The sequence below is a fragment of the Bradysia coprophila genome, unplaced genomic scaffold, assembly GCF_014529535.1.
Source record: "Bradysia coprophila strain Holo2 unplaced genomic scaffold, BU_Bcop_v1 contig_583, whole genome shotgun sequence".
Taxonomy (NCBI): Eukaryota; Metazoa; Arthropoda; class Insecta; order Diptera; family Sciaridae; genus Bradysia; species Bradysia coprophila.
The window spans coordinates 942,574-948,915 of NW_023503823.1; the positions used below are offsets into that span (position 1 = coordinate 942,574).

General features: G+C 32.5%; 1 long non-coding RNA gene across 1 annotated transcript; it reads right to left on the reverse strand.

Moving 5' to 3' along the window:
- Positions 1-5,946: 5,946 nt before the first annotated feature.
- On the reverse strand, positions 5,947-6,342 carry LOC119083238. The gene is made up of 2 exons (XR_005088828.1): positions 6,231-6,342; positions 5,947-6,070 (listed from the first exon to the last, which is right to left on the reverse strand). It is a non-coding gene; the product is annotated as an uncharacterized LOC119083238 (long non-coding RNA).

Genomic DNA, 6,342 nt, shown 5'->3' on the forward strand with positions numbered 1-6,342 from the left:
CAAAATAATAAATAATTTCTTAGTTCCTTTTTTATGTACGTGGAGTTGATGGATTTTGAGGGACGTGTTTGTTCGATGTGTTGTATATGCGTTTCGTATCGATGTTGTTATTTCACTTCCATATTTTGTTCGACTCAATTCGTTTTTACTTTGGAATCACATCTTTGATTGATTTATGATCGATCGTTATTCGTATTTTGTATTTTACTCAGGTATGGAAGGGAAATGTGTGTAGTTTTCAGAATGCTCTGTAATCAGTTGAGCAAATCGACTTCCCAAGTCAAAACAAATTTCGAATCCCCGTAGAAAATGAAAACAAAACTCGGAGTTGAAATATCTGATTATTTTAATAGTCTTCTGGGGTTTTCTTTGTACTCACACTCAGTGTAAATATTGTATTACGCTGCATATGAATCTCGTTCTGTAACCGTTTTAAAAACCCATTTTTTTTGTTTGTGAGAAGATACTTGAGAGGTATACGCATATCTGAGATAAATCATTTTCATATTATAAATTTCAGCAGTACTGTCCATCTTTGTCCGAGCTCCGGACAATGCTCATAAAAAAAACTTATTTTTCGATCATTTACTTGTTATTATGTACCACAATGTGATTCCATTATGAGTCCCTTCTACTAAAATCACAGAAATCGACAATAAATTATGTTTTTTTGTTGCATTGTTCAAGTAAAAATATTTTTTTTGTTTCGTTTGTTTAAAAAAAAAATGGAGAAGATAAATGTACCACATAAAAGAGAACAATGTGACTTTAAAGGTGTGCAAATACTCACACAAAGCAAACCATATAAGTTCTAACAATAATTTAAAATGAATTCGACAATCGTAAAAATACAATTTAGGCGTACCAATTGAACGATAGATTTTTTGTCAATGTCTCTTCCAGGTAGAAAATGAAAAATGGTCAAGCATGAAACTGAAATTTTATCAGACCCAGCTAAAACTATGAAATAGGAACATTAGACGGACGTTAAAAATGATCCAAAATTAAGTAATTTCGAATGATCCAGGTGATAATTTTATCTTTAAATCCAATTATGTTGTGCCAATACAATACAATAAAAAATGTGTTAAAGGAATGCACCTGTAAAGTGATAATATTTACATCATCATTGGATATCGTGTGTGAATATCTAGGAAATCAAAACTCAGTTTTCGTTTTAATTCCGAAAAATCCATTAAAATTCTTAACCACAAAAATGTGTTCCAGGCTCTTTTTTTGCTTTTAAATCGAAAACCGCACACTCTTTATCCCAACCATGGCTAATCTCTAATATAATCAATTTCAATTATTTCGCCCGAAAAACGAAATGTTATAAAGATGCACGAAACAGCATACCCAGGCGTGATTATAAAAAAGGGATAATCCGTAAAAACCCTAATTTAATGTAACAAATCGAGAAGGAATTTTTATACATTTACAGTGAGAAGTGTTATGGGATGTTTTGAGCAGGGAGCAGTTTTTTTTTTCTCATTCAAATAAAAAATTTAAAATATTTAACGGAAGCAAAAGAGATATGTGTTTGGAGAATTGAAATTGTAAGAGTCATGGTCATGTTTTGGTAACCGAATATGTTCTCTGATTTGTACCGAAATATCCAAGGGAGTGAAATATAAATACTAGGCGGTAGATTGGTCATTGATATTTGCACGCTCGATTTTCAAATTTCCATCATTTAATCATTCACACACACAAACCATAAATGTGTCGAATCTACTAATTCTTCTTCGTATTTTAAACAAATTAAAACAAAATCTGTTACTTCATTCATTTTAACATGCATTTTGCCTTTGTCTTTGTCCTTAGTTAAACCTCGTTGCCTTATTTTGTCGACACTAGCAATAACATATGTGATACATAGACAAAGCTACGTCTTCATCCTTCATTGAATTCGTTATTATTTTCATGAACAAGACATCAAATTAAAATAATTCTGACGAACAGTAAAGCATACTGTTCACTTCATCCTAAAATTAAACCAACCATCAACCACAAGATGCATGGGAGCTCTACAATCTACCATAAGACGTATACTTACAGAGAATCTTTATGTGGCAGGCCAAATTAACATAAACGTCAGACCATTTTTGGCATGAATGATTAATTAAGTTATTTTATACGACATCTAATGAATTACTCGATTTTATGAAGATTACTGAAATAATGAATGATGCTCTGCGAAGTGTATATGTAATTTTGTGACATTTTGTTTAACCATTGAATGACACAACGTCGATGAACTGAAATTAGATGTCGATCAGACACAACAATTATTTAGATTACGTATTGGTTGATTGAAATTGGATTTGTTTTTGCTGTAATTAATGTAATTTGGATTTGGCATAGGAAACGTTTGTCATGGAAAAAAGTCCTATGATGTTATTGATTGGTGGTTTTTGCTATTGCTTTGAAATTAGAAAGGAAGTGTAAATATCTGTTTCGAATATTCTCAGAATTGTTTAGTAAACGTCAATTTGCTCGCGAGCTTCGTCCGGGATACACTGACAATCTTAACCATACTGACACATTAGACTCAAATGACGCTCCTAACAAACCGATACTCCCAACTCACTCCTAACCATGCTGACACTCAAAGTAACATCGATATTCCTAACCATACAGATACTCCAAATCACACTGACACTTCTAATCGCACTTTCTGGGAAATCATAATTCCTTTGGAATTTGATTTCCTATTCCAAGTGAAGCTACAAGCTAGATGAATCTAAGTGAATCTTCTCTTCGAATCGGGCTGTAAACTCGTCAAAAGAAAAATTTTGGACGTAATGTACTAATAATTGTGATGCAAGTCTCTGCATCAACTTACAAAAAAACTGATATCGCTAAGGATGACACTTTCTGCTAAAGCTGCTACATGAGTACATTTCGGTGTAATGGAGACCAGTAGAACAATTTTTTGCTCGGATCTAAATATTTAATCGATAACAAAATAGAAAACGTTGAAAATTAGAAGATCATCATTTTGAAGTACTAGATTTTGAGGAGCGATATAAAATAAACGGTACATTTTAGAGGCAAGCTGTAGAACAATTTTTTGCTAGAATTGAAGAGTTGCATCATTTAAAAATAGAAAACCACAAAAGAAAAATTTCGGTCATAGCCTTGGTCATGGCTCATTAGGAGAAAAGACAAAAAATTGCTGAATCTAGAAAACCCTTTCATCTAATGAAATTCACTTGATTAACCAGCAATTGTCCGAATAAAATTACGTCTTGCAGTATAGTATAGTAAGCCAGTTCTCAATATTCGATGCAAAAATCGGCATCATGAGTAACTTCTAAACAATACCAGTCAGTCACAACTAACTATTAAACAATGAAGACATTAATCGCACAATTTAATTCGATCGGAAGGGAATATATTTTTTTGCCGAAGAATTTTTCATTTGATTTTCCTGTAATAAATTACCACCGACCATACACTCATGCAATGAATTATCTATGAAAAATGTTCCTCGTTGATGGTATCAATATGGATAAATCACACAGTTGAATTGTCCGACACAATGCATCCATATTATACACAAAGCTAAACATATTTCAATGTTTTTGAACAATATTGTGCACAAGATAACGCTCGACTAAGCTTTTTTGATTGATTCATGTTCATACGTCAAATTCGTTGCGCATATCACATTTCGGTTATCTCTCTCTTTTTTTCTGTTTGAATTGCATACAATTTACAATTTGTAATTTGGCCAATTTTTCATCGTCACATTTGCATATTAATTTGAGAGTTTGGATTTGGTTTAATTTTATTGAAAAATTGAAAATACAAAAAATTGGAGCATTTCCCGCAATGAAACATAAAATTTTATTTTTTTTTCGGTTTTTTATTAACATCGAAATTGGTCAATTAAAATTCATGAATAAAATCGGGAAATTATTTTTCATTTTAATTACAGTTGGTTTTTCCAGTTCGGAACGTATTTGAGATTTTTTAAAGTTTTAAAAGTCATCTATGTTCCCAGTCAATAAAGTGTTTCTAGGTTATGATATTTTGGCGCAAAATTTGAATATCCCTAAGCGAATTCAAATTTTGCGCCAAAATATCATAACCTGAAAACAATATATTGACTGGGAGCATCGATGATTTTTAAATCTAAAATAATTTTAAATTGTGTTTTCTAAAGGTGAACAAACTGTATTTCACAAAATAAAGTTCACTCCATCCACTTAACAACAGTCAGTATGTGACATAGATATTACTTTTTTGAAAAGCTCCCGGTATATCTTGAAAACTATAAATTACGTTTTAACCACACCTAAAACACCACTCATTTTCATTAATCATTTTAAAAGTTAATAAAGATAAGGATAATGTCCTATGTATTTACCATGAATCGGGAAAATGTGTTTCCTTCTTTTTAGGTATATTGTTTCGCCTCATTAACAACATGCTGTGCTTGTTATTAGTTTTGATTTAGAGAGCTTTGGCATGATTTATTAACGCTTTTATTATGGCACATTAGAAACATATAATACACAACAGACTACGGTAATTATTTCAGTGTGACTTAACATTTCACGAAACGTATTTTCTAAAGCTAACAAAAGGAGTTTAATGTTCTCGTGAGTATTATCCAACATTTTTGGAGTTCATCAGATTGAATGTCACAAATTAAAATTGGCCGTTGACAATCGTCCGCGCTTGCGAATAGCGTTTTATAGACTACTTGTCCGCGTGTGCGAATAACTAATAACATCTTAGACTATTCACCCGAGGGTGTGAATACAGTCTTATAGACTATTCACCCGCCAATGAGACTATCATCAGACTATTCGCCCGAAAATGACTTTTTTTAGGCGATAGACATTACTGTTAGTGGAAATAGCTTAGAAACATATAAATCAGATGAAAGAGTAACAAATGAAATGTAAACTAATCAAGAGAAAAGTGATAGTTGAACAACTTTATTTTCTGAAAGTCAAAGTCAAAGGATTGTCAAATTTTGTTGTTATTCTAAAAGTGCAAATTGTTTTGAAAATAGAACCGTGGCCAATAGTTCCTCCTGCTTCACACTTTCAGCTCCTTGTGTCCCAATCTCTAAAAGGCATGCTTCTCTTCGTAAAATACATAATGCAAAACAGAACACGAGCTATACTTCGAGTTTTGTTTGACGCAATGAGATTGGGGTGGAGTGATGCGGCAACACACGTTACAAAGGACAAGTCATCAACAACAGTAGAAGTAAGCGACGAGTTGTTGCTGGTATTTCCTTATAGCCAAATGATTGCTTTAACAAATGAAATAGAAGATTTTCAAATAGTTTGAATAAGTAACAGATTTAATTCAGTTAATCCTGTGAAAGTTAACTTTGAGGTTACGTTCTTCTAAGTCAATTTTGATCGAGAAGAATTAAACTGTCAAAGCTAACGTAGTATTGTCAAATTTTGTTGTTATTCTAAAAGTCCGACCGTTGTTTTTGTTTTAAAAGAAGAAAAGTTGCCAATTGTTCCTCCTGATATATTTTGTATTCTTTCTTGCGTCACAATTTCTAAAAGGCATCCTTGTCTTCGTAACTACATAATGCAAAACAGACGAGCTCCTTTGTCACATTTGCGTGCGAAAAGTCTATAAAGATGCTATTTGCACGCGCGGGCAAATAGTCTTTCAGGTGCTATTCGCGCTCGCGGCCGAATAGTCACTTCAAAATTTTGTGACTTTCTGTTGAAACAATTTTTGATTATGCTTCCTCGTATCATCAGGCCTGCAATTCCAACGTATAATTTACCTTCAAGAGAATAATTTAAAGTCATTTATTAGCGGAAGCTATTTGTTCACATTATTTGTACCATAAAATCCATAGAAGGGATGAGTTGCAATTTCAATATCGTTGATTCCTCTACACTGTTTGGATTTTGAAACTATTTTAACGTCACATTCGATGATTCCAGTCCGTTGTAATAAAGTTTTATCCAATTTTCACAATAACGATATATGAATTAATGTCTAACGGGAATCTTAACAAACACGGTAAAACATTAATGTTCGAGCACTGTGGAACTTAATAATTAATTTTCAGGTATATCTGCCTTATAGTTCCGACAATTAAATTTAAGACTTTCTAAGGACGCGACAACCGAACGTACACGACACAAATTAAAAATCAAAAATTATAAAACAAACCTCTCAAACGTTTTCGAAATCAACGATTTCATCTTCGGGAGATGATACACGATACACGATACACGAGTATCGTGTATCATCTCCCGAAGATGAAATCGTTGATTTCGAAAACGTTTGAGAGGTTTGTTTTATAATTTTTGATTTTTAATTTGTGTCGTGTACGTTCGGTTGTCG